The sequence below is a fragment of the Amia ocellicauda genome, chromosome 1, assembly GCF_036373705.1.
Source record: "Amia ocellicauda isolate fAmiCal2 chromosome 1, fAmiCal2.hap1, whole genome shotgun sequence".
Classification (NCBI taxonomy): Eukaryota; Metazoa; Chordata; class Actinopteri; order Amiiformes; family Amiidae; genus Amia; species Amia ocellicauda.
The window spans coordinates 3,247,838-3,261,877 of NC_089850.1; the positions used below are offsets into that span (position 1 = coordinate 3,247,838).

Sequence of the window (14,040 nt, forward strand, 5' to 3'; positions counted from 1 at the left end):
CATAGAACAATAATAATAATTAAAATAAAAAGTGCCTGGAGGAACTGCAGAAAAGTATTATAAGCCCCCAAACTTGAGTTTCACTTCCCATATTATACAGTATTTTGTTTTTACTTAAGTTGAAAAACAATGCCATGCATGCAAATCACAAAGTTCCTGTACCACCACTTCAGAGATTCTTCAGAGAAATGGGGAACAAAAGGCTGTTATTCTCTTTGAACACAACAGAGCACTTCAAGGAGAAAAACTGACAGCTGCACCTATTTCTGTATCTCACAGATTCTTTTTTCACACTACAGTGTAACACTAAGTGTCTGGAAAAAGTACTTCCTGTATGTCTGGTGACAGTAAAAATGAAACCAAGAGTCCAGCTACTTAGTCAGGAACATAAAGCACTGTTGTCTTTAGTCTTTTAGGATTTGATTAGTAAGCAAGTGTACAAGAAGTTGAGGGTCTTTCGTAGCAAAAGATGCATCACTGCATTGTTTGAGAAACAGAACTGACCTGATCTGCTACTGCTATTCAAATTATATAAAGACATTATAATTAAAAAGGAAAAACCTATGACTATGAAGGTTATACAGTGGCATTCATTCTAAATATGTTCTTTACCCGCCACAGATTAATTAAATGACAAACACTCAATCACAATGCAGTTAAGAATTCCATTTAGAATTACAAGATAGCTTTATGGCAAAGACACTGAAAAAGAACTGATAAACAACAGCAATTAGAGGGAATCCCAAAGACCACAGCAAAGGTATGTTTGTCTTAGCCTAGGAGCTAGTGTATTATACAGAACACTTATTATGCATGTTTCAGCCATGCTATTTAGTTGTTTAACATTGTGATAGGCCAGGTTTCCTACCTATTAAAAAAAAAAACAAGTTGAAGTATATCTGTGTCAGAAGGCCTTCATTGGAGAATGTTTCACCAACATGTTTCAGAGCACTTTCACATTAGTTTACTTTACCACTATTGCTGTTCGTAGTCCACTTTACGTCATTTATTTTTCTCGAAATAGCAAGTTTAGCATGGTGAATTGCAAGTTAAATAGACACCAGAGAGACAAAATGAAATAGCCTACCTCCAGCTGGGAGCTGAATTTTTTTTTTTTTTTTTTTTTTTTTTTAAATCAATTAAATATACCTGAGGGGAGACCTTTTTTTTGTCACAGCGCCTATTTACAAAGAATGGCATACTTAATATAAACTTGAACTTCAACCTTTAACTAAACCTACAGATACAAAATGAATACTTATTTCATGTAGTAGCATAATTATTAATTTAATTATTAATCAATTTGTATTATTTTACTTTTATTTTACTCCTGCTTTGGTCAAAATTTCACCCTTTGGATATTTTTTAGATAAATCATATTACAGTAGTTGTTTTTCATTACTGCTTTTAAATTAAGACTTTGACTTTGTGTCCTACTCTACCATTCCACTTTAAGTAGACTATGCATTATCATTCTGTACTGTTAAAAAATTGTTATAGCCCCTGTAATCTCATACTTGTCTGAGTCAATACATATTCCATTCTGAATGATTCTTGTCCCACTGGGCATTAACATGACAGAGTACACAAAAAATATTGAAATACTTAAGACAATGTAAACTCCTCAGCCTTTTTAATGAGCTTTTGTGGAATATATTAGAGACAAAAGTATTTTTTATGTTCTAATAACACAGATATGAATCAACATCATCTAACAAAATTGTACCACAACTGATGTAGTATTGACAGTGCTCTATTAAGTATTGTGTTGTGCACAAACCTTCAGTTAAACTCTGCACTACTTTATGGAGTATATACTATAATGGATAACTTTCTCTGTTGTGTTTATAGATATAAGTGATAATATAGTGTAGTGTGAATAGAGATACTGGATTTCTTCAAACGTTCACAGTGTAATATACACAGGGCAGAGAAATGCCAGTCTCGAAGTATTTGTAGTTATACTGAATTACAAAAGTCCCTAATTAGCTGAACATGTGGAGTTCAAAAACAAAATTGTCTCATGGGCATTTTTGTAGCTGACACAAACACTGTCTTGGTTTATGTGTATTTATATATCTGTCTATGTGTATGCTGTATCACAAATGTTAAAGCGACTGCTAAGCTAAAATGTTCCCATCCAAAATGAAACATGTTTGTCTCCACCGTTGTAACCTATGCCAGGCAAATACATTTCTGAGCCGAACTTGGGGTAACCATATTAGTCTGTATCAGTCGTATTCAATGTCTTTATTTTGCTGTAGAGAATTCAAAAATTACACTAGAGCAACTCCGTAGTCTTGCAAGTACATTAACCACATATAATCCCAGTCGTGCAATGCCATTTTGTGTTCAAGCGGAATGAGGGGGTCTTGATGATTAATGAAAATAACTTTGATTAATAAGGCAACCGGTCAAAAATGACGCAGCCGAGTTCAGTAGACATTTGACGTGGAGGACATGTCGAGGGATAACGTTTGACAAAAAACCGTACCGTGGCTTCTGCCGTAAATGCCATCCTACGAAAGTGAATTCGCTTCCCCCGGAGGATACAGAACTGAACATCTGCTTGAGCAGAGGCAGAGCTCCCCTTGTTAACCCCCTTCCTGTCGGCGTACACGTCATGGAACATTCCCGGAACGAGCCAACGTCCCGCCCACCTCTCTCTCTCGCTCTCTCTCACACACACACACATACATACATACATAATACATGCAAAACAGTCTATGACACTTTACACACATAGCCTTAACAGCCTACATGAACAGGCGACACCAAAACAGAATAATCGAGCACCTCTCTGATCGAAACTGCGGAGGAAAAAAAAAAACAGAATGTCAATCGTGTCCGGCAAAAGCCTCTAGCTAAGCAACCCCTCTCTCTGCTATGCAAATTCCTCAGGATATTACGCAATCGCCCTCATCTACATGCAAGCGACTGGGTATTCCCCGCATATCCCAATAACTAGCGCAAACACGACTAAATACTTCGGCGACATGTCTCTTTCGTTCAGAAACAAACACGACAAACCTCTCAGTGTCGTCACGCAACTTACCTACTTACTGTAGGAAGGCACTTACCGTGTCCAATGTGGTGAAGTGCTGTGCATCCACACGGGTAAAATGTCACCCCTTGGGTTCAAATGGTAACAAGTTGACAGCTCCTTCTTAACGTGTCGCCGTGCAGACCGAGGAGTTCAAAAAAATATTACAAGTAGTCAAAAAAGAGCAAAGAAAACTTCCCTCTTACAGGGATAACTCGTTTCTCTAAGACGCTGGGCTCATTGTCATCCGCGGAAGGAAAGCTGTCAGTGAATTCCTCCCGTTGCTTTTTTTTTTTTTTTTTTTTTAAGCCGGAGCTCCGCCGCAGCCTGTGCTCGGGAGACAGACAGGGTTATTCCTGGCACCACTTCCCAGAATAGAAAAAAAAATAAAGCTGGGCCCGTGACGTCATCGGATCCCCCAGCGCGTCCCAGAGTGAGGCTGAGCTAGTGTGCGCGAGAGAGCAGGAGAGCCTCGCGCCAGCCACCTCCCGGACCGAGGCTGTGCGCGCGGGGAACTCCCTCAGAGCCGCGGCCGGGATGTGACAAGCTGGGGGGAAAAGCATACCTTGGGATGCTGCAGCTTTGCCAAACACGTCTGCGATTACGTGCAATCACCTTTTTGGCCGTTTTTTTTTTTTTTTTTTAATTGTCACTACCGTTCAGTATCGTTTGTAGGATTTTGTCAGGGGCTGGTGCAAATCTATCAGCGTCTGGCTTTGTGAGGGGGAAACCCCAATTGAGGTTGAGGGCAATAATAGGAATTAACAGCAATGGAAGCCCACTCCCAAATAATATCTATTTTAATACATTTTCACCAGTGGCTGCTTTATCTAACTACTAAAATTCAAGGATGTCCATTGGTGCTTTCGGTAAACAACCCAAACCAAAATAAGATTACAATGCGATGGCATTTTGTTGGAGAAGCCACTATATCAAGATGCTGTTGTTACAACATCATGGAAGGTCACAGTTATCATGTTCTAGTTGGTGTTTCACATTTTATGTATGTTATTGCAATTGTTTGTGTACTTGGAATGGTACCACATTAATATTTAATATCAACACATGCTGTTCATGTTGCTTGAAGGAAAGGAGGGTGTGCAACCTCAAGATTGAGGTGTGTGACTAAGGAAGGGTGCATGAGCCATGACTATTTAACAACTGCCTAAAATAATAGGTTACCAATTAATAATGTACAGATATGTGCAATTACACTGCTTAAATCACTCCCATTGTAAGCACTATTAGTTCTGCATTGCCCCAATGTAAAAGATCCAATGTTAAATACCAGTTCAGTGAGGTATACTTGAAAAATTTTAGTGTATATATATATATATATATATATATATATATATATATATCTTGTTCCAGGGATAATTCTACCTTCTTATCTCCCTGATGCTTTAAGATGTACAACTGTTTAAAATAATGTACATTGAAAAAAAAAATGTTTAGAAGTAATGCAAGTAGAGGCTACTGAAGTGGTATGATGGAACAAAAGCCAGAAGGCACATGGTTTCTCTAGAGCAGGAATGGGAAGCTGCAATAATGTCAAACTGGCTCTTTAATTAATTGTATTGCACAATGCTTAATTATTATAGTCTTCTTTAAAACAAAATAAGGGCTATATGGGCTATATGAGATTCTTTACAGCATCCTTAACACTTTAACTAACTTGGAATACACATAAAAAATTACTACTTTTATAATCATAATTTAGTAAGATCATTAAACAAGGACTGCCTTCCATCCTTACATGCCAGGCTTACTAATACAGAAGTAAAAGAGTTGCACAATGATCTAATGTAAAAAAATTCAATGGAGCTGCCTCACAATTAAGGACTTAAATAGATTTATATAATCATTATTGTGAAGGACTATGCAGGAAGTCCTGGATAACTATATCACAGAAAATAATTAATTGTCTACAGATCGATCGATAGATAGATAGATAGATAGATAGATAGATAGATAGATAGATAGATAGATAGATAGATAGATAGATAGAAATATTGATTGATTGATATAATTATACATTTTGCTATTGATATATCTGACATCTTCCTTATCAGGTTCTGCAATATATTTGTAAAGAGTTATCTATTAAAGCTGAAGTTGTTTGTGAGACAAATGAAGCAATGAGATCTTTAGCCTAATAGGTCTGGTTCAGCATTATTGGTGTCTGTTACATGTGTGTGCTTTCATTGTATTCTGTTGAGTGGATTAACAAGGAGGAGGAAAGATAAAGCAACAGTGGCTTATGCCTTCTGCAAAGTGGCCCGCTGTCACTTCAGGTCAAATCCAGTACTTTCTATTATGAATCCTCTAAATAACTTGTTTCTAATCTGCAGGGTGACCAGAAATAGGAAGGTGCGGGGACAGCCTTTCTGGAATTAATAAGACTTAGTTCTGGTACAGGGCATCACAGCACTGCCCTTACCCAGGAAGTGTTTCCCACAAAGCTCTTAATTAGGTCTGCTAAAAATATATATATTAAAGTATATTTTAGCAAGTGTAATATTTAGTATTAATAAATACATTATAAATATGTGGGTTGAAATGGGGTAATAAACTATAGCTAACTACTGTAAAAAGTTACAGTAGCAATGTACAGGTCAATGGTTAGCAATTTCTAGAATAACAATATGCTTAAACACCACCCAAGTGTTTCAAATGACAGCTTTTTCAAACATTAACTGCATATAGAACATACAGAACACGAATTGAGAGGTGCTCAACATGCTGGGTACATGTTGTCACAGATTTCAGGCCACGAAATCATACTTTACCACCCAGGAAGAAATATATTGTTTTGCTTACCACTGCTACCTTTCCCATGTATTTAGTAGAGGAAACATTAAATACACCTTTATAACCTGTAGGATCAAACACCACAGGATGGAAATCTGGACATCCTTGATTTAGAGTGACACACAAAATATTCCATTTTTCTTAAATCTTGTCAACACTGTTGTGACCCTGTTTTGGTTAGGATCAGTAATTCAGTATGTGCCCCCTTTTTTTTTTTTTTTTTTTTTTTTTAAATTAGCAAATAAATAATACAAAATGGCCTGATGTGCTTTATGTAATTTAGCTCTAGTTTAACATAACATGTCTTCCTGTTCTGCAAAAGTAACATTATTATTGACTTAAATGCATGAAAACTCAATGTATCAGGAATGTACAATGAAAGTATTAGGTTATTTCTACCTTTAAAAAACAACTCAACACACATGGAGATCATATGCAATAAATCAAAGGAAGGGGGATGGAGTACATTTAGGAGAAACAGCATGCTATTGAAATTAAATTTGATCAATATATACTACCCATGCTCTGTTGTATTTAATCTTCCCAGATTGTATTTTTAAGTGTACAGAGAGAAGATAAAATCTCCAGGCTTTCTAATTCACTGTTTTAGTTCCAGTCCACAGATGATCTATGAGATTGAGGTGAGGACTCTGAGCAGACCATACAATGTTTTAAATGCTATTCTCATTGATCCACTGTATCCAAAGTGTGTGGCATTCTGTTTATCTGTGTAATCCTGCTGGTAGATGTACAGGCTTCAAAACTTCAAAATTCAGCAAAAGTGGCAACATATAGCCATCCACAATATCATGATATTGTGCCCTTCACAAAAACCAACCTCTATATGGGACATGATCTGTGGTATAATTATATCTGGGCAGAGGGTGACTTGTCCCAATACCTATTTATGTAATACTGTTCACAACTGTAGTATGGAGGTTATTATAAAAATGTATAGCTTCTGTAGATTTAATTTGTTGTTGAAATCCAACAAATGTGAAATAGCTATCTTGCAATATCTATCACAAATGTGTTTTGAATTTTGTAAATGGAAGATGTAAATGAAAGTTGAAAAAAGGAAAAATAGAAGATTACAAAATCTTAAATTTCAGCGATAAAAAAAAATCTATTCTTCATATTTTCTGTTACATGCACTGTAAAATGGTTAAATTAAAATTGAACAGATTTAACTTTTTCTTGTACTGTAGAATGCCACAAAATATTACCTTCAGCTGTGCAAGAAGGGAACTCCCAAATGCCCTTTGATGCACAGAGATAGACTTCCTGTTTCTTTTGCAAATCAGTATTGTCAAATCCCCACCTAAACAAGTGCCAAACCATTATTAACCGCAGTCATTGCATGCACTAATTGTTTGCTGCAGCAGCAATTCAGGCATAGACAGTTGATAATTTACTGATATTTATTCACTTCACCCCCCATATACTTTGCTTTACCCAGAAACCATCAGAGTCCTTTGACTAACTGTACATTCATGCATCTGTCATAAACAGGAATTGCTGCTACTTTTCTCCTGGATCATGTTCTACCACCATTCCAGAAAATGTCATGAGAATCTGTTACAAATATTTCAGGGAATTTCTATTTAATAGTAATTATAGGTCCATAAGGTCATATGGGGATTATTAACATAAATCTGCAGTAAGCAACATGATTTAGTACCAACAGACCCAAAGTCCAATATAGGTGTGAAAAATCTACCAAATATTCCTCAGAAAACATTATTCAATTGAAGCTGAGAATCAATCCTCCTTGTCTCCTTGAGTACACTTAATAAATCATTTTTCTTCTGTAAATAATCATAACAATAATTATTAAAGTGACATACTCCTATAGTTTAAGGGCCATCAATTTTTGTGTCAGAGACAAGTTTTCCTTATTAATTTTCTTCATTCACTTATTTGAATAGTTCTTAAAAATCATCTGTGCACAATGAAAATATGTCAAAGTTGTCATGTTATACAGAGCCTTGTAAAGAGTCAAGAAACAAAATATTAAAATTAAAATTAAGCAATGTGTGTTTACTCACTGTCACAGAGCCACCAGGAATAATTTGTCAATGGAAACCATAACTGTGAAACACAAATGGACTTTGGTATATTTATATAAACCATTAGCCAACCAAGTAGGAGGCTTTCACATTACAAATAGTGAAATGTATTACTACTGTTTATTTATTATTTTATTTTAGTTTGTGTGTTTGTTCTCTTCATGGGTTTCCCTACAGCAGGGGTGGCTAACCCTGGTCCCGGAGAGCCGCAATCCTGCAGGATTTCCAGGTCTCTCTAAATTATCAATTAATGGATACCTTGAACACAGGGACATTTTGCCTAATTAAGACCCATAATTGGTTCAATTAAGCAGTTAACGATCTGAATAGAACATAAGCCTGTAGACCCTGCGGCTCTCCAGGACCAGGGTTAGCCACCCCTGCCATAAGCCTCAATCAAAGGCCAGATCTCGTACCAGATTGTTGAGGCTCTGTTGGAATATCATGGTTTTGTTATTAATAAGTAAATTAATCAGAACTATAGAAGAGCATAAGAAGGCAGTTATATTCATCCTGAAGCTACACTTAAATTTGGCAAGGTTAGCTAAACTCCAAAGGTGAACAAGTCTAATGTTTCTTAGCTGATAGGAATTTTTCATTCAATGTGAGACTCCTAGTGGTTAAAGATTGATACTGATTTATATATCCCAATGTTAACTTCCATAGCGAGGACAAGAGCAATCAATTTAAGCCTGGGGATCATAAGATTATAAAGTGTGTTGAATAGTGGAAATTCCTTTTAACCATTCATCTTTTTTTAAAGGAACTGTGGGTGGAAACACAGCACCACAAAAATTATGTAACTTTGCCATACATTGTTTAAGTGGTTTTGGTAAACTGGCTAATGTTTTTTTTTTTTTTTTTCCGGGGTGGTGGATACCTTTGAATGTGTATAGCCATTCTCCACTAAAACACCAGTTCCTCTACCCAGCATGGGATTCACACAAAATAAATGTTTGCTGATCTCACCCACACCATCAGCCTCATGATACACACATGAAACCTTTTACATAAATTACTAAGCTTACAGCCTATAAACTAATGAGGTTGAACACCCCTATTCACATGTACCATTAAATAAAAAAACTCACAACATCCCTATGAATTTTAATATGTTATTAATCCAAGCATAACAATTATACAATAACTAAACAGATGTTTTCTCTCATTCTCTCATACTAAAAAAATAAATAATCCTAAAGATCCATACAAGGATGAAGCAACATCTGTCAGAGGATAACATATTGTTATTATTCCATTCCTCCTTGGTATCTTTCAACATTTTCTTTTTTCCAATGAGCATACAAATGTTCAGGATTTTGTTACTTCAGGAGGATGCCCTGGGTTATTCATTTTTCTCATCTCTCACAAAAGACAACACTTTTCCACGATCTGCTGCCACATTAAATTGACAATTCAGCAATAAAAATCATTATGAAATAAAAATGTAATATTTTGAAGGGGGAGGTGGAGTTGGAAAATACACTATTTGAATCGTTCCATTACTTTCATTCGTTCCCTTCCCTTTATTTACCCCATTTGTTTCCTTGGCTCAGCAGCTTTCATATGTGTGTGATTGGTTTAAATGAGAGAGAAATCCCTTGGAAGTCTATTTTACACATTGCCACAGGTTCTACTATACAAGAAGCAATTTGGCTAAATAAAAAAGGAATGAGAATGAAAGGCTGTCTGAAAAAGAATGCTACCCAAAAATGGCAGGGCCTTAAGCCTGATACTATGGAACCTGAATGAACACATTTCATATTTTTCAGATAACCGGGGCTGCATTCACACCCTATCATTATCTTTCAATTCAAGAATGCTACCCAAAGGGGGAGGGGTTACTATATAACCAAACCATCACAAGGGAAGAGGGCAGCGGACTGGTGAGGAAATCTGCCTTGAGGCCACCGCCTGCTAAGGGAAGGTCTCAACTCCAAATAATAATGTTTACACAAGGAACATGTGGTAAGTCCCCTTAGGGCCACACCCAGAACAGCCCATGGATAAATAAACAACAACAATACTCATGCAACACTATCAGACATTTCCTGAAAAACAGACACAATGTCTATTCTGGTACAATAAGTATATGTATATATGCACTTTCTTTATAACAACTGGATGGCAGGGCAACAGCACTGGTACAACATTAGCTTGATTACACATTTGCAGGAGGTCATCTCAGAGGAAACAAAGAGATGAGTTAGTGCAGTGTGCCAGAAGGGTGGAGAATGCAGCCTAGGTTAATGTGCAACATGAGACATTGGTGGCAGGAAGTATGTAAAAACTATAGAGGTAATGATAGACTAAAGAAATAAGTCTTTAGCCTGGACTTAAAGGTTGAAACAGAAGGGGCATCTCTAACATTGGCCAGGAGATCATTTCACAGCTTAAGGACCCTGTAGCTAAATGCTCTCCCTCCTATTGTTTCTGTGCTAATTTTAGGGACTACTAGGTAGCTGGCGTGCTGGGACTAGAGTGCTCCACCAGGTGTATATAAAGCTTGACGAGGTATTCAGAGGCTATAACAGGACTTTCATCAACTGAAATCAGTTCTAGATGCTAGTGTAATATGTGGGTCATGATATTATCTTGCAAGGGCTGCACACTCCACTTAATTCATATTTCAGGTATATGATTACTGTTCAAAACATAAAAATGTGACTTTAATAAAAAACAACAACACAAATATGCAATTATAGCACAGTGGTTTCATATTCGATTACATTTGATGCATATGGATAATATTCACATAAACAATTAACAAAATAAAACATACCATTCAGAGAGAAAAGAAAAAAAATCAATTTTTATGCACAATACTAAAATAACCATGGAGGACTTTTTTTCTTAAGAGTTCTTATTTATGTCGAGCACTTCTGCTGGGCACACAATGCAGAGAATGATGATGTCACCCGTCTTGTTCTGCACTCCGAAGCACAGGCATAAAAATAAATTGTATAATCAAGCAAACCCAGGGAGTTACTGTAACACTGTCATATACACATAAGGATAAACTAGCAAAGAAAATGGTGTACAGACACTAGATTTTTTTTCCGTTGTTAAGGATAACTCAGGTTATCAAACTTTATTTTTCAGAACGCAAAAAACGTACAGTTTATAAAATTAAGTTTGCACAATTTGTAAATTAAATTATTGTTATAGTGCAAATGTATTTTACCATGTGGGAATAAAACTATTTTTTTTTTTGTGTGAAATACGTGTTTAAAATCAATATGAAACCTACTATACATATATATATATATATATACACTCACCTAAAGGATTATTAGGAACACCTGTTCAATTTCTCATTAATGCAATTATCTAACCAACCAATCACATGGCAGTTGCTTCAATGCATTTAGGGGTGTGGTCCTGGTCAAGACAATCTCCTGAACTCCAAACTGAATGTCTGAATGGGAAAGAAAGGTGATTTAAGCAATTTTGAGCGTGGCATGGTTGTTGGTGCCAGACGGGCCGGTCTGAGTATTTCACAATCTGCTCAGTTACTGGGATTTTCACGAACAACCATTTCTAGGGTTTACAAAGAATGGTGTGAAAAGGGAAAAACATCCAGTATGCGGCAGTCCTGTGGGCGAAAATGCCTTGTTGATGCTAGAGGTCAGAGGAGAATGGGCCGACTGATTCAAGCTGATAGAAGAGCAACTTTGACTGAAAGAACCACTCGTTACAACCGAGGTATGCAGCAAAGCATTTGTGAAGCCACAACACATACAACCTTGAGGCGGATGGGCTACAACAGCAGAAGACCCCACCGGGTACCACTCATCTCCACTACAAATAGGAAAAAGAGGCTACAATTTGCACAAGCTCACCAAAATTGGACAGTTGAAGACTGGAAAAATGTTGCCTGGTCTGATGAGTCTCGATTTCTGTTGAGACATTCAGATGGTAGAGTCAGAATTTGGCGTAAACAGAATGAGAACATGGATCCATCATGCCTTGCACTGTGCAGGCTGGTGGTGGTGGTGTAATGGTGTGGGGGATGTTTTCTTGGCACACTTTAGGCCCCTTAGTGCCAATTGGGCATCGTTTAAATGCCACGGCCTACCTGAGCATTGTTTCTGACCATGTCCATCCCTTTATGACCACCATGTACCCATCCTCTGATGGCTACTTCCAGCAGGATAATGCACCATGTCACAAAGGTCGAATCATTTCAAATTGGTTTCTTGAACATGACAATGAGTTCACTGTACTAAACTGGCCCCCACAGTCACCAGATCTCAACCCAATAGAGCATCTTTGGGATGTGATGGAACGGGAGCTTCGTGCCCTGGATGTGCATCCCACAAATCTCCATCAACTGCAAGATGCTATCCTATCAATATGGGCCAACATTTCTAAAGAATGCTTTCAGCAACTTGTTGAATCAATGCCACATAGAATTAAGGCAGTTCTGAAGGCGAAAGGGGGTCAAACACAGTATTAGTATGGTGTTCCTAATAATCCTTTAGGTGAGTGTATATACAGTGAGGGAAAAAAGTATTTGATCCCCTGCTGATTTTGTACGTTTGCCCACTGACAAAGAAATGATCAGTCTATAATTTTAATGGTAGGTGTATTTTAACAGTGAGAGACAGAATAACAACAAAAATATCCAGAAAAATGCATTTCAAAAAAGTTATAAATTGATTTGTATGTTAATGAGGGAAATAAGTATTTGATCCCCTATGAATCAGCAAGATTTCTGGCTCCCAGGTGTCTTTTACACAGGTAACGAGCTGAGATTAGCTGTATAAAAGACACCTGTCCACAGAAGCCAATCAGATTCCAAACTCTCCACCATGGCCAAGACCAAAGAGCTGTGCATGGATGTCAGGGACAAGATTGTAGACCTACACAAGGCTGGAATGGTCTACAAGACCATCGCCAAGCAGCTTGGCGAGAAGGTGACAACAGTTGGTGCGATTATTCGCAAATGGAAGAAACACAAAATAACTGTCAGTCTCCCTCGGTCTGGGACTCCATGCAAGATCTCACCTCGTGGAGTTTCAATGATCATGAGAACGGTGAGGAATCAGCCCAGAACCACACGGGAGGATCTTGTTAATGATCTCAAGGCAGCTGGGACCATAGTCACCAAGAAAACAATTGGTAATACACTACGCCGTGAAGGACTGAAATCCTGCAGCACCCGTAAGGCCCCCCTGCTCAAGAAAGCACATGTACAGGCCCGTCTGAAGTTTGCCAATGAACATCTGAATAATTCAGAGGAGAACTGGGTGAAAGTGTTGTGGTCAGATGAGACCAAAATCAAGCTCTTTGGCATCAACTCAACTCGCTGTGTTTGGAGGAGGAGGAATGACCCCAAGAACACCATCCCCACCGTCAAACATGGAGGTGGAAACATTATGCTTTGGGGGTGTTTTTCTGCTAAGGGGACAGGACAACTGCACCACATCAAAGGGACGATGGACGGGGCCATGTACCATCAAATCTTGGGTGAGAACCTCCTTCCCTCAGCCAGGGCATTGAAAATGGGTCGTGGATGGGTAATCCAGCATGACAATGACCCAAAACACACAGCCAAGGCAACAAAGGAGTGGCTCAAGAAGAAGCACATTAAGGTCCTGGAGTGGCCTAGCCGGTCTCCAGACCTTAATCCCATAGAAAATCTGTGGAAGGAGCTGAAGGTTCGAGTTGCCAAACGTCAGCCTCGGAACCTTAATGACTTGGAGAGGATCTGCAAAGAGGAGTGGGACAAAATCCCTCCTGAGATGTGTGCAAACCTGGTGGCCAACTACAAGAAACGTCTGACCTCTGTGATTGCCAACAAGGGTTTTGCCACCAAGTACTAAGTCGAAGGGGTCAAATACTTATTTCCCTCATTAACATGCAAATCAATTTATATTTTTTTTTAAATGCATTTTTCTGGATTTATTTGTTGTTATTCTGTCTCTCACTGCTAAAATACACCTACCATTAAAATGATAGACTGATCATTTCTTTGTCAGTGGGCAAACGTACAAAATCAAAAGGGGATCAAATACTTTTTTCCCCCACTGTATATATATAAAGAATTTGAAATTTCTGAAAATAAATTGTAGCATAATACAAATCCAGGGATATACAGCAAGGCACTTCTCA

The 14,040-nt window shown here is 37.8% G+C and overlaps 1 protein-coding gene across 2 annotated transcripts in view; it reads right to left on the reverse strand.

Moving 5' to 3' along the window:
- The window catches only part of hivep2a (HIVEP zinc finger 2a), a 92,446-nt gene extending 89,049 nt beyond the window's left edge, over positions 1-3,397 (reverse strand). For both annotated transcript variants that reach the window (XM_066702423.1, XM_066702250.1), the window contains exon 1: positions 3,081-3,397. The gene's annotated coding sequence lies outside the window, so the exon portion shown is untranslated. The remainder of the gene's footprint in view (positions 1-3,080) is intronic.
- Positions 3,398-14,040: the final 10,643 nt, after the last annotated feature.